The sequence below is a fragment of the Sycon ciliatum genome, chromosome 5, assembly GCF_964019385.1.
Source record: "Sycon ciliatum chromosome 5, ocSycCili1.1, whole genome shotgun sequence".
Taxonomy (NCBI): Eukaryota; Metazoa; Porifera; class Calcarea; order Leucosolenida; family Sycettidae; genus Sycon; species Sycon ciliatum.
In genome coordinates this window covers 37,625,981-37,641,840 of record NC_088647.1, presented here as the reverse complement: position 1 = coordinate 37,641,840, position 15,860 = coordinate 37,625,981, and the positions used below count along the sequence as shown (strand labels likewise).

Genomic DNA, 15,860 nt, shown 5'->3' with positions numbered 1-15,860 from the left:
GCATGAGCTGATTGTTCAGTAACATGTAGGCTTTGCACAGCAAAGTCTAGTTAGCCCTGGCACACGCGCAATATTGGCATATTGCTGTGAGTGTGTGTCACGTGACTGTCCCTGCACGATTTACAAGCTGGCAAAATTGTACAGACATCCTGTTAGTGTTATGGTGTCATATCGGAAGACGTGTCTTCTTCAAGCTCTTGAATTGTCGGGATGTGAAGGAGCGTTCCTTTGCAGTTGATTTCTTCATGTGTCAAAATGCAGTTTTAGCTTTAAACCCAGGCCCACGGGTACACACGCAAGTCAGGTCACACGCGCACACACACACACACACACACACACACACACACACACGCACGCACACACACACACACACACACATTCATGTGCTTAAACATAATTGCAGACACTCCTACGTCCCGTCTGTGAGTACAACGGTGTACTCACGCACACACTCACAAGCACTCAACACATAGGTTTGGGGGTTGCCATGACTTCATTTTGATTAAATATATTAAATATAATAGTATGTGATGATAGACCAGTTCCAAGACAGCAAACGATAATATTTGCGTCATATCATCACATTCGGTCGTCAGTAATTCGCACCGCCCACCGGCGGCAGACGCACGAATGGCCCACCATCATATTGTATGTGTGTGGTGTGACGCCTCATGCCAGGCAGCTGTGTGAGTTCTTGGCCAATGAGGGCTAGCCTGCAGCTGCCCACCGTGGGCCGGTGACATAAGCGGCTGGGGAGGTCAACAGCCAAGCCACTGAGGGCTAAGTAATCCTGCCCGCTGTGGACCGTTAGCATACTGCCCACCGAGGGCGCACAAATGGCCGACATGGCCAGAAACCTGCCCGCTGCGGGCGCATGAACGGCCGCCCAGGCCAACAGCTTACCCATCGAGGGTTAAAGCATACTGCCCAACTGAGGGCGCGAGAGAAGCGTATAGCCCTACCGAGAGCGCATGATTATAGCCCGACCGAGAGCGCATGATTATAGCCCGACCGAGAGCGCATGATTATAGCCCGACCAAGAGCGCATGATTATAGACCGACCGAGAGCGCATGATTATAGCCCGACCGAGAGCGCATGATTATAGCCCGACCGAGAGCGCATGATTATAGCCCGACCGAGAGCGCATGATTATAGCCCGACCGAGAGCGCATGATTATAGCCCGACCGAGAGCGCATGATTATAGCCCGACCGAGAGCGCATGATTATAGCCCGACCGAGAGCGCATGATTATAGCCCGACCGAGAGCGCATGATTATAGCCCGACCGAGAGCGCATGATTATAGCCCGACCGAGAGCGCATGATTATAGCCCGACCGAGAGCGCATGATTATAGCCCGACCGAGAGCGCATGATTATATCCCGACCGAGAGCGCATGATTATAGCCCGACCGAGAGCGCATGATTATAGCCCGACCGAGAGCGCATGATTATAGCCCGACCGAGAGCGCATGATTATAGCCCGACCGCAAGAATAAGCGTATAGCCCAACGGATGGCGCACGAACAGCCGCCGAGGCCAGAAACCTGCCTACTGAAGGCTAAAGCATACCGCCCAACCGAGGGTGCACAACGGCCGTCAAGGCCAATAGCCTGCCCCCGAGGGCTACAGCAAACTTCCCGCCAAGGGATAAAGCGTAGTACCCACCGAGGGCCAAAGAATGCTGCCCACCGTGGACCGATTATATACTGCCCGCCGAGGGCTGAATCATACTGGCTATTGAGCAAACGAACAGCCACCGAGGCCGACAACCTGCCCGCCAAGGGCAAAAGCATACTGCCCGCTAGGGCCGACCTCATACTGCCCAGCGAGGGCAAACGAACGACCACCGACGCCAAGAACTCACACAACTGCCTGGCATGAGGCGTCACACCACACACATACAATAATTATTATGATGGTGGGCTGTTCGTGCGTCTGCCCCCGGCGGGTAGTGTGAATTACTGACGACCGTATGTGATGATATGACGCAAATATTATCGTTTGCATTCTTGGAACTGGTCTATCATCACTTTGCTGAAGTAATCAAAATGAAGTCATGGCAACTCCCAACTTATGTGCTGATTCCTTGTGAGTGCGTGCACGAGTACGTCGTTGTACGCACAGACGGGGCGTTGGAGTGTCTGCAATTATGTTTGTGTACATGAATGTGTGTGCGCGTGCGTGCACATGCGCTTGCGCATGTGCATATGCAGAGGTATGCCCGGAGACCTGGGTGTTTACACGTGGGCCTGGGTTAATGGTGGTGTTAGTGGACATCATAGCGTAACTTGTAGTTCCTTGGTCCTTTTTCTTTTCTATTTTCTATATGCAGGTCATTTCTTTGTGTGTTGAATTTGAATACGAGAATGACCGTACTGCCTACGAACTGCCTGTCTTTCCAGAAGGCCAACATTTTTGTGCGATTTGTGTGCATGTGTGTGTGTGTGTGTGTGTGTGTGTGTGCGTACGTGTGTTTGTGCATGCACCTTTGTGTGCATCGTGTGTGTGTGTGTGTGTGTGTGTGTGTGTGTGTGTGTGTGTGTGTGTGTGTGTGTGTGTGTGTGTGTGTGTGTGTGTGTGTGTGCATGTATAATGTCTTCTTTAAAAACTTTCTATCACTTCCAGCCGTTGCTGAAGGAGTAGGCAAGGACAGAGCTGATGTATTGTTCAAGTTTGATCTACCAACCAACAGTCAATGATTGCACAACTTCCACTGAATGGTGTGTGTGTGTGCGTGCGTGCGTGTATGTGTGTGTGGGCGTGCAGCACACATTACACGGAGTATTGAATTCACTTGAGTACAATGTAATTTGTGTGTGTACTGTTTTCACAGATTGTATTGTGTAGCATGCATGACTCTGCTGAAGAAACAGTTCAATCATCAGTTTTCTGGTTATTCTAGGATTTACGGATATAATTCCTCACAGTCAAGTATACACACAAGAATACATGATGTTACTGGTAGTGCAACTGCTGATGTTGCAGACAATACTTCTGTTCATACTGTTGCACACTACGTAGCTCTCCGTCACGATTATTCTCTTGGTTTTGTTGATGTGGTTATTGTCACCAGCAAGTGCTGAGTACACTGTACAATAGTCTTATAGATATGTATATACAGTATAATTATACTGATGGTGTTCACTGCTCTTCTGCTTCTGCTCTGATAGTCCATTGCTGATGTACATCTACGTGTTTGTCAATATTGACACCAATGCCAGCATTAACTGAAATACATTCATTGTTGCTGGTGGTACGTTTGCTGGTGGTACGCTTGATCAGTTGTAGCCGGCACTCTCCTGCTCCTAATGACTGTGACGAAGAGTTTATCTAGTCTTGGTGTGATGAGACGCGCGGAAACTCCATTGCTCTCAGTCCACACTGCACCGCGGCCATGCTGCATCACCTCATCACACATGATACAGCTGTAATGTATTTCCTTGATCTCAAGCATTCAGTCACGGTCTGCACTGCACCCCGGGCACCATTCCAGAGAGGGCATTATTACCCCCAATAGAGGGCATTATTAGTACCCCCAAGAGAGGGCACCATTCCAGAGAGGGCAGTATTACCCCCAATAGAGTGCACTATTCCGGAGAGGTCATTATTTTATTACCCCCAGTACACATAGTACATTCCACCATGTAACTTTGCGGATATCTACTGCATGTAGTCTTGTAGATGATGTCAGACTTACACTGTACTGTTGGGTTAGAAAGAACTGGGGGGTCAGCCTGGTAGTACTAGTAGCCTAGACCATTCCTATTTTCATGTACTATGGTTTATGCACAGTTGAGTTACTGTCTATACATTGGTATGCTGTGCCAGGGTGAAATTCCAGCCTGCATGTCCGTTTTTCACCTAACCCAACCGTTCTTCAGGACACCACAGTACAGCTGTGTGTACTCTTGATGATGTAACCATGCACTGGTCATGTGACTATAGATATTCAGACAGACCGTACACATATACACACACGAGTGCAGTATAGCTGGCTCAAACGTGCAGCGACGTACAAAACAACAGTAAATAGATGGTAGAGTGTTGATTGCTGTTGCAGGCAAGAACAAAAAGGATAGATTCAATAGATTGGAAAGCTTTCAGTATGACAGCACGCAAGCCGGGGTGACGGGGAAATCACTGATCACGGTAAACTCACGTCATCTCAATAAAAACGATACGTATACGGCAGCGGAGGCAGCAGGCGATGGAAAGTAACCCGGTACATGATTCACTACGTGTACTATGCTGAAGATGCTGAGAACAAAACCACACAACACACGCCAACAACACCACGATGGTGTGTGCAGAGCAGTAAAACTGAACATGGGAGGGAGATAAAGTGTGTACTGTGTTGCCATGGTACCCACTGCTGCTGCAGCTGTACATACAGATATTAGAGGTATGTAAACAGGAGAATGACGTCATGTCTGCTGCTAGTAATACTATTAGTCTTGTAGTAATGATGAGCTTACTTGCTTACAATAGGTCAGGAATACTAACACATATTCATATGATTACTTCACCATTGCCAGCCACTGGCTATGTAACTCTGTCGTTGTTGCTGTGTTGTATGGGCAGAGCACAAATACTTCACACTTACATTGATATGCAGAGTATCATCTTTGATCACCCATACAACCACGGCTACATAAGCTACCAGACACTGAGATCACGGGCCGAATGCTTCATGACGTGCATCTTGCCTTGAACCTGTTGCAAAAGTCACATACATAGAACACAATGACATCCACTTGGATTATTGTTTTCACAGGCCAATCACTACAGAACACAGAAATGAAACCGTCGGCTAAACCAAGAAAACACAAAAACCACCAAGGAACTACAAGTTACGTTATCAAGTCCACTAACACCATCAGTTACAGGGGCATCTGAAGGTATTATAGTGTGGTAAGGTCAGCCATCTGAAGTACAAGTTACTCGTGGGGGAGGGGTGGCTGAGTCGAAATTTTGGAAATTTAGAGTCCAAATCAGTTTATTTTATTGGTTCACGGGGTGGTACCTGGGGCAAAAAGTGATACGGGCAATAGCGTAGTGACCGTAGCGTGTCCAACACCCCTGTGTCACATGACAATCAACTCATGCGATAACATTGCACGGCACTGACCGACGGTACTGACCTTCTACAACTAACTGGCTATCACCTCTAGCTCTAGCAAGTCTTGGATGCGCACTCCAACAGCATTCCAACTTGGAATGTTCTTAGTTATATGATAACATAGGAGGGGAAGGTGAGCACAACCAAGACAAGCACAAGCTGAAAGTCTTAGCTGTGAAGGCCGATGTACATGCATGTCCATGACGATACTGGCAAGACCATTGGACAGTACGGTCAAACCAAGATTCAAGGACGCATAGCAACATAGCACACAACTTGTGTGGCTCTAAAGATTCAACATGCATGAGCTGATTGTCAAGTAACTGGTGGTGTTAGTGGACATTATAGCGTAACTTGTTGTTCCTACACAATAACCAACAAGGCGTTGCAACCCATACCCGCTGAGCAATGACACAAATTCCACTAACAAGGCTAAGAGAAATTTATATTTTACATTACAAGTCATACAGTACCGTCTTTTCCGGAGTATAAGCCCCCCCCCCCCCCCACATTTTTTGCCATGAAATACAGACATCAATTTGATGATCACTGTTATTTTGGTCTTTGGAATATAAGCCATTCTTTTGGGTGAATTTTGAGTGTTCAAAGTGCGGCGTTGTCTCCAGAAAATACGGTACATAATTCCAATACCATCGACATGACGGAAACCTCGTGCCCATGCACGGTCACTTTGTCTAGCCAACTCAACCACACACGAGAGTGTGTGCATGACTTTACACACACACATACTTGAACATTGAACTTGCCCATTGCCAGAGGCAATGATGGAGAAAGGACTAATATGGCGGCAACCGGCAGAAAGGTTCGTGGCGCATAATACACACACACACACACACACACACACACACACACACACATACTGTACACACACACACACACATACATACTGTACACACACACACACACACACACACACACACACACATACTGTACACACACACACACACATGCACACACATGCAGTACACACACACACCTTTACCTTGCCCATTGCTTAGCAATGATAGCGCATAGTTAATTCTCCAGTCCACGACAGAACGACTGATTGCGTTTCAGGTCGCCACTTCGACGGAACATGCGGCCACAGGCGCAACCGTAGCCAGCAGCAGAGGGTGCATTGGGTGGTCGACGGGCAATGGTACGCCACTCCGGACTGTTCTGGGCTGCACCGTACCATCAACATGTTGGTACCGGTGGCTCAACCGACGAAACGTCATCCATAATGACGTCCTCCACCTCTTGCCTGGAGCATGCGCGGGACGCGGGGCAGGCAGTTCACCGAAGAGAACACACTTGGGCAACCGGTCATCTTCCATCCGTGTCACGTGTCCAAGCCAGCGCAAACGCCGTTTCCGTACGATGTGACCAATGTCCTCAGGCACTCCAAGGGTCTTTGCAAGGGCTGAGGACGCGCACACACACACACACACAAACACACACACTCACACACATACACACACTTGTGCTTGTTGCTCACTTCCAAAACTGGTCACGTGGGTCTCCCCGGGAGAGGGGAGAGAGACTCAAAAGGAATCTTGGAAAGATGACTCAATTGGCTATAGAACCGCTCAATGGCTAAAAAACCCTGAAATCCCCAAAACTCTGGGTGGACTTGAAAACTATCCCACTTATGGGCTCATCACACCTCAGTAAGTGGGCGAGGACAAGTTCCAGAAAAAGGATTGACGGAATCAGGGTATCCGTCCCGGGATCCAACTGCAGTTACCCCTGCCCCCAGTGAAGGTAATACTTGCTACTAGTGTGGGTGGCTAAATCAGAGTGGATCTGATATAAGCTTCACTAGCACCATTGATTACACAAGAGTTAATCTAGCCAGAAGCAGTCCATGGTTAACAGGTATGTATACTTCAAATAGAAAGTATATGAACCCTGCAACCAACAAAGGTGGCAGGTACAACATTACACCTTCAAGCAGCCGAGCCCATTGGCAACAGAACCAACACAATCAGGCATAAGTGTACCCACCAACCGGACTAGCTGGCACACACACACACACACACACACACACACACACACACACACGCGCACACACACACACACACACACACACACACACACACACACACATATACGCCAGGTAATCGGAGCGTGTGGAGTGCCACTAACTGGAAAAATGAAGATGGAATACTAATCAGGATGTTACATGTATGTTTGAGTGAAACTTTTATTTTATCTTGTTTCAAATTTCTTCCACACAATCAACTTACATGACATGTACTTACTTCCCATCATCTCAGTTTTCTTTTCTATCCATCCATCTGTACTCCATATCACTCCGTATCACTGTAGTAAAAATATTCCTCCATGTGTGTACTAGTCTCCACAGCCATGTGATGGCACTTTGGGACACGTCCCTAACAACATAGCACTCTCCAGTTGGAAGTTTTACATTCTCTCATGCTGATCTCATGCTGATCTCATGCTGATCTCATCTCTCATGCTGATCTCCCATCTCTCAAGATCTCTCATGCTGGCTTGCACCTTGGCTCTGTATCCAGGAGCTGCTAATGCAGCGCGTTTTTACACGCTCGATCCCGGCGCTCTGCCTCGTTCCGCCGTTGGTGACACTAACCACGGTCACGAGATGTCTCAGTAAGGTAACGAGCACCACAACACTATCGAGATCAATGAGAAAGAGAAAACACTGAAAACAACAAAAGAAGAATCAAAGTCAAGTGCATGTATGCGGCTTGCATGTGTTGCCACTGGCAACTGGTTCGGTGGAGAGGACGATTTCTTTTGCGATTTTTACTGCAGTGTGCATGTACAGCCATGTACTACAAGAGCCTAGGCTAGAGGGATCTAGACTAGGGACTGTTCCTATGCGCGACTAGTGCTACCGCGTACCGGTACTGTGTACTGGCTCTGTACTCAGTAATGGCGAGTAATGCCTAATGGCAGCTGACTGGGATCATTTTCAAGTCCACCCAGAGTTTTGGGGATTTCAGGGGGTGTCGGCCGTTGGGCGGTTCAATAGCCAATTGAGTCATCTTTCCAAGATTCCTTTTGAGTCTCTCTCCCCTCTCCCGGGGAGACCCACGTGACCAGTTTTGGCAGTGAGCAACAAGTACAAGTGTGTGTGTATGTGTGTGTGTGTGTGTGTGTGTGTGTGTGTGTGTGTGTGTGTGTGTGTGTGTGTGTGTGTGTGTGTGTGTGTGTGTGTGTGTGTGTGTGTGTATGTTTGGGGTTTAGAATGTGCAGATCCTTTGTTTGAAAGACGTTCATGCTCCATTTTTCTTGCTTTCTTCAGATACTAATTTCAATGTGACCGCCGCCCGTGTGCAAGTATTGCTGGTACTAAGGTCTGACCCTAATTGTCAACATTGCTAGCCAAGAACTGATGTGCAGTGAATGAAGCCTGATTGTCAATTCTTGTAAGTTTCAGTCCTGGATCAACAGTTGCTGAACCACAGCACAAACACACAACACAGGCACGGTTAGCAAGCACACCATTCCACTGATCACCAACTAGTAATTACCTTAGCCATCCTCTATGACAGTGAGTCACGTGTGAACTGTGTGGCATGCTGGACAGCTAAGTTCATGAGTCAAACAGTTTGCTTGAGATCGAGACTGTAGATGTGTTCAGGCGGTAACTAGATGCTAGTTTAGACCAGAGACAGTTGTTGAAGGGGAAAGGATGTGTTGTACTGCAAGACCGGAGACAATTGGTTGGTATGGCAATGCAGAAGTTTCCCTTAAAGGATTAGGTACTGACGTATTTTTTACAGTGCTATGCAAGATAAAAAGTTTGAACTCTTATCAAGCTGTGCAGGACTTTAAATAGATTCTACAGACTCAGTTCCTACCAGTGGTGTACCCAGGGGGGGGGGGGGGAGGGTGCTTTGGGTGCTCAAGTACCCCCTCAAAATGTTCGACATAGGCCAACGTTTATGCTGTACCCACAGGGGCATAGGAACAGGTCCGGCAGGTCCGGCGGCCATCGATGTTTTGCCAAAAAAAAGAAGAAAAAAGGCAACAAGCTCGTTTTCAACCATGCGGAGGGTCAAATCCGACACAGTACAACCGGCCAGGAAAGACTCAAACATGACTCCTGATGTTCCTGAATGTCCACAAGAAACTGCTGGATGTCTAGTGCCTGAAGAGTGAATTTGAATGTGGAAGTGAGCATCAGCTCTCCCAATTCAGACAGTTTTAAAACCTCAAGTCTTTCATGATACCACAGTATTTGTTCATATCAATCCTTTTACAAGTAAAATCGCCCTCTTCATTCAGTAGAGACAGAGTCGAGTGAGCTGTATTCCCGGTGCCAATAGGCGGGCTCACCACCCCTGTATGGCAACTTCCCCATGCCTAACCCCCAAGACAAAGTCAATTCTGAAGTAGTCATACTGGGCGGAGTTAAAAATTAAAAAAATTGCGACCTGTAAGGAGCTAACAATCCGCTGGACCATTGGAAACTCTGCTTCTACGCCCCTGACCCATGCCACTAAAACTTTCATAACTTTGCCACCGTCAGTCTGATTTTTTGCCTTCCACTCGCTGTCACTAGTTGATCATAGTTGACCGTGTTACATGTACTTGAATGTGCCAGGACGGAGGGCTATCCATATCGTCAGGGCCTCGACTTGTTCTATTCCGATTTTCCGGAAACACTCCGATCAGTTGTTCCGACAAAGCAACCGAAACGATTGTTCACGAAAGTGTACTAATTTGTTGTTTCGGGCCCTTGAAATCCTAAAAATGTGACGGCCTCCAAAGGGAGGGATATGTTTGTGATTGCTAAGTGGGTACTTCAAGGCCTCATGGTTGCTCCATCCTACAGAACAGCTCCTACACTTTCCCCCGACTTGGTACATCATGGTAAATAGCGCACTAAAAATCAAGATATCAACCATCCATGCATTACATGTACATGAATGGTCCTTTATTGGGTTCTTTGGGAAAGGGTTGGAGCAGTCCCCTCATTGCGGATCCTGCATACGCCCCTGTCTACTACTATACACTGTGTGTAAGTTGATAACCTGTATCAGTATAGTAGAGTGTTAAGTGAAGACACATGTAAAGCCATTACAGTGTAGTTAGTGACTAAGAATGAGCATAGGCTGCTCATCCATGATTCATGATACATTCTCTTCTGAATATTATCAGTACTTTAAAACCTGCCTTCTATTCTCAAATTTCCTTCTTTCAGACACCACAACAAACGTGTGCACCTTACACACTGTACCGGCAGATGTAAAGGTTGCGACAGCGTAGCAAGGAAGGAACTGATCACTGCAGTGAATGAGGCATTGTCAACTCTTGTATGTTGGAGTGACCTGGATGACTAGCCAAGCTGAGTTTCTGGTAATCACATAATCCAGCCGTTCAACGCCTAGCAGCTGCTTTCATCTCCCGATGATAGCAGTGAGTTGTATTGTAGAGCCATGACTACCATTGCTAGCTTCTGTATTCCTGGGAACTTGTGCCGGATAGTGTTGGGTCTGTTGCCAACGGGCTCGGCTGCTTGAAGGTGTGCTTGAAGGTGTAATGTTGTACCTACCACCTTTGTTGGTTTCAGGGTTCATACACCTTCTATTTGAAGTATACCTGTTAACCATGGACTACTTCTGGCTAGATATACTCTTGTGTAATCATGGTGCTAGTGAAGCTTGTATCAGATCCACTCTGATTTAGCCACCCACACTAGTAGCAAGTATTACCTTCACTGAGGGCAGGGGTAACTGCAGTTGGATCCCGGGACGGATACCCTGATGCCGTCAATCCTTTTTCTGCACCTTGTCCTCACCCACTTACTGAGGTGTGGTGAGCCCATAAGTGGGATCGTTTTCAAGTCCACCCAGAGTTTTGGGGATTTCAGGGGGCGTCGGCCGTTGGGCGGTTCAATAGCCAATTGAGTCATCTTTCCAAGATTCCTTTTGAGTCTCTCTCCCCTCTCCCGGGGAGACCCACGTGACCAGTTTTGACAGTGAGCAACAAGTACAAGTGTGTGTGTGTGTGTGTGTGTGTGTGTGTGTGTGTGTGTGTCCCATATGGTGCAGTGGTATGTGCAGTCGATTTCCAATCGAGAGGTTGCGGGTTCAATTCCCGACGATTATGGTCGCACACATCTTTCTTCTCTTTCTCGGACTCTTCCTGACTTTTCTTTCATTCTCCTGGGTGGTTACCAACAGCCAGTGTATGCCGGCGTATGTGGTGTGGTGTGTGTAGAAAAAACGAAGAAAAAAAGAAAAGAAAAAATGGAAAATGAAAAATAGGGATTCACTGGCCAGAAAAAGTCACTTCAATCAGCTGTGTGGTGGATACCAGGCTAAAAATAGTGGCGGTCAATTCATCAGTCTTGCAAGCTGTTGAATGGTGTAATCCCAGCACAAGTTGCTATGTCTAACATAACTGTTCGCTATCATCGCTTCCGCGATGGGCAGGTCTGAGGTGTGTGTGTGTCCCCCATATGGTGCAGTGGTATGTGCAGTCGATTTCCAATCGAGAGGTTGCCGGTTCAATTCCCGACGATTATGGTCGCACACGTCTTTCTTCTCTTTCTCATTCTCCTAGCTCTTCTTTCATCCTCCTGGGTGGTTACCAACAGCCAGTGTATGCCGGAGTATGTGGTGTGGCGTGTGTGTGTAAAAAATAATAATAATGAAAAATAGGGATTCGCTGGCCAGAAAAAAGCCACTTAACCCTCACACCACAGAAAAGATGAGCCAGTGGGGTGCCGCAAGCTTATATTGAACGTGAGCACGACATGATTATTGTGATCATGATGACGTATAACATAGTTCGGGTGAAATGATCGTACTGGGTCGTCAAAGGCCGCCCATCTGAAACATAGTATGATAGGAACAAATAACGGCGTCGATCGGCTATGAAAGAGCGTTTGAAAGATGACCCATGGGGTCATGTAACAATCATAAAGGCTGGGTGTACCAGTACATTGCTATGGCAACTGCATGACCACTAAGTAGTCGGTAGTACCCACAAGGAGATTTTAAAAATGTATTGTCTGCGGCAGCCGATGGATGTGCACCATGCGGATTTCGTGCCCATCGGCCGAGCCCGTGTCTCCCCTCCGTCCGCTAGGTGGGGGAGGGTGGAAACAAAATTGCGTGGCGAGCTCTCACAGCAAAACAGACAACTGGCAAAAAATACACCAGCCAGCAGTAGAAGAGCCGTCTACGGATGCATCCGCCAGACGAAGGGTGGCTCGTGCGGGATGTCGTACGCGAGTGCAACTCAAATGCGGAACTCCGCAAGAGTGCGTGCTTGCGCAAGTCGGCTGCGGCGGCACGGCGGAGTGCGTAAGGTCACCTAAAGTAATCTCGCGGGAATATTTCCTTGCGGGGGCGCGGCCCGTGGCGTGCTGGTTAACTACGGTTTGCGCAACGCAAACCAACATTTCAATCAGCTGTGTGGTGGATACCAGGCTAAAAATTAGTGGCGGTCAATTGTAGTGCGTTTGACAAGTATATACCTCTAGACTTTTCGAATAATTCAAATTTGGTTTGAGCTTTTTGAGAAATTTCTTCGGAATATTGCTCAGGCAACTCACGCAATTTTTCTCATGTAAATTTCTAAGCGATTGGATAACAGACGCCCAATTTCGAAAATGTTATGCGCAAAGTGATCACAGATTTTATGTGGTATAGATGCTGGCCTAACGGTTTTTTGAAAGCAGAGGTCTGGACTTTTGAAACACACTATAGTGGCGGTCATTTCATCAGTCTTGCAAGCTGTTGAATGGTGTAATCCCAGCACAAGTTGCTATGTCTAACAATGTTACATAGCTGTTCGCTATCGTCGCTTCCGCGATGGGCATGTCTGAGGTGAGGTGTGTGTGTGTGTGTGTGTGTGTGTGTGTGTGTGTGTGTGTGTGTGTGTGTGTGTGTGTGTGTGTGTGTGTGTGTGTGTGTGTGTGTGTGATTTCCAATCGAGAGGTTGCGGGTTCGATTCCCGACGATTATGGTCGCACACGTCTTTCTTCTCTTTCTCAGACTCCTCCTGACTTTTCTTTCATTCTCCAACAGGCAGTGCATGCCGGAGTATGTGGTGTGATGTGTGTGCAGAAAAATATGAAAAAGACCAAACGTAGGGAGTCACTGGCCAGAAAAAGCCACTTCATAGCTGTGTGGTGTAGCCCAGGCTGAATAGTGGCGGTCCATTCTTCAGCCTTGCAAGCTGTTGAATGGTGCAATTCCAGCACAAGTTGCTATGGCTTCTGCTGTAGCATTGCCATCATCGCCTCCTGCGATGGGCGTCAAAAGCTCAAAGGTCAAAGGATAGTGTGTGTTTGTGTGTGTGTGTCTGTGTGTGTGTTTGTGTGTATGCAGAAAACTACACAGACCATGACTGCAGTGAAGAGTGTATGAACCGTGCTACAATAACCAGTTTATCATCGTCCTGAAAGTACTTCAAAATGTCTAACAGTAAGTCAGACCAGCAGTCCACCATAATTGAATGTGCAGTATCTTAGCAACAAGCCTTTGGTTACATGTGATTACAAGAACAAACAAGAAACAAAACTCCTATAGACAACAGACTTGCTATAGAAAGCAGATACCTTGTAGATAACCGAACCCATTATGGAATGTTTGTTGCTTACAACCTTTGAGCCACTGTTTTCCTGCCGACTTGACTTGTCATTTGAATGATTGTGACTGCCGTCCGTATACAAGAAATCCATCAAATGGTTCACTATGCAAACCTGCAAGAAAACACTTTCTCTCTGCTTAAATGGAAGTTTCCGGAGGAGGAAGGAGGAAACTGTAGTTATCACCAACCCTCACCGCGCCCAGCTCACGCCGCCACGGCGTGCGACCTGAGCTGGGCGCCCTGCCCAGTATGGAACTGTCCTCAAGCCAGTCACGTTTTTGGCAGCCCAGTGAGCTGTCTACCGGATCGCAGCGTTTAGAAGCGCCAAATGCGGCAGGGCCAGTCTCAGGCTGGTCGCGTAGGCGGCAGGCCGGCGGGCGACCGGCAAGGCTGCATTCGCATTTGGATCACCGAAGTGATACAGGTGCTTCGACGGCACTCCGTGGCGCATCAAGGAGGCATCTGGGGCCCAGGCAGCCCGCCCGTAAGCGCACCACCGTATCAGGTATGCGCAGGTGGAGCAGCAGAGCAAGATGTGTGCCGGACACTCACCATCATCCGGTCGACTGCATGGTTGTGCGACTTTACACAGCCGTCACTCATTACTTGCTATTGCTTGCAGAAGGCCAGAATTTTTTTGCTCTCGTTTGCTCTAAAGCTAGTTGGTTTACGTGGTTTATACCGGTACCTGAGCATGGATCCTACTCAGCAGCGGATCGCTGGTATTCCTCGTTTGAGACCGCGGCGACGGCAGCGTCGGCCCTGACCAACAAGCCTCGGGCGATGAGCATGCCGGCCGAAAATGCAGGCATGGACACTGTCGTGTATGACCAGTTTAGTTGAGTTCCTTGGAGGCGCTATGATGCCGGCCGGCGCATGTGTTGGCGCACGGGAGACGATTAGGACAATACGGCGTGCGGAATACGTCGAGCTGGCCACAATGCTTCCTTCCTGTCCTGCCCACACGCAGCCAGCAACCAAACGTGTTAGAATCGATCAATCCGATGGCAATCACTGAGTGGAATTGTCATTGGCGGCTCCTCTTCTGGCAAGAGAAAAACTGAATCTCTAATCTACTGGGTCGAGGCCTGGCAGACTTTCAGAACCATCGCGCCTTGCAACACGAGCTTACGCCCTCTGGGGCCCTAAGTAGTCCGACAAGAAATTCATACTGCACGGCGACAAAAAGGCAGTTGGAGCAGTCTGAAATCCGGGACTTGCCGAAATCCAACCGTAACGGAACTAGCCCACTTCAGCCCCCGCATGGTAGCAGAACACAAGGCTTTATCTCGCTGACTACCCATATTACGGTCACGGACAACTCCGCTGCGGACGCTCTTTCACGCGGACGATTAGTCCATTTCCTCTCATCGGCTCCCTAATCCAGCTGCTGGACTCGGCTTAGTCCCGAACTCATGCTATGCGGGAGCAACTAATCATGGCAGCAAACCGGCTGAACTTCTTCTCAACCAATGCGTGCCTCCTTTTTCATTCGCTGTGTAGTCTATATCTCTCAGCACACGTGGGTAAGCACGCAAGCACACACACACCCTCGCACACGCATACATACATACATACATACATACATACATACATACATACATACATACATACATACACACACACACACACACATACTCTCTCTCTCTCTCTCTCTTTATCCTCCTCTCCTCCATCCCTCACCCTGCTTCGCCTCTAAGTGCTGTCGCTCCCCTCCCCTTCCTACTCGTACTAGGCGGCATTACACCAAGTCTCAGCATGTGGGGTCTACTTTGCTGTTTTGGGGCTTTGTTTGGACATGGCAAGCTGTTATCTTTTTCCTTGCGGCTGTCGTCGCTGTTGCCATTGTTGTTTAGATACCACGGCGAGCCGGCAGTACGTGCCGGTGTTGGCGGGCTGGCGACCTTGTTTTACTTTCAGTAATTAACACTTTACCCGAGGTGCGACGGATTAATCCGTCACGACCGCGCAGGGCATATTGCAGACACGCGTATGTGCGTTACACACACACACTCACACATTATGCGCACCCGGCGGGCAGGGCGATTGGCCCATGCTGCTTATTCAGTTGTACTAGCGGAGGCAGGGGCGATTCCCCTACGTAATCGCCCATGCGGCGGAATACCCGGCGGCCTGATACG

The 15,860-nt window shown here is 48.2% G+C and overlaps 2 long non-coding RNA genes across 2 annotated transcripts in view; one reads left to right on the top strand and one right to left on the bottom strand.

Annotated features, from left to right (window-relative positions):
• LOC135818591 (uncharacterized) overlaps positions 1-15,860 on the top strand; it is a 195,562-nt gene that overhangs the window by 111,608 nt on the left and 68,094 nt on the right. The gene's annotated exons all lie outside the window — the stretch shown is intronic.
• On the bottom strand, positions 4,035-7,776 carry LOC135818595 (uncharacterized). Its single transcript, XR_010553715.1, has 2 exons — positions 6,125-7,776; positions 4,035-4,715 (listed from the first exon to the last, which is right to left on the bottom strand). It is a non-coding gene; the product is annotated as an uncharacterized LOC135818595 (long non-coding RNA).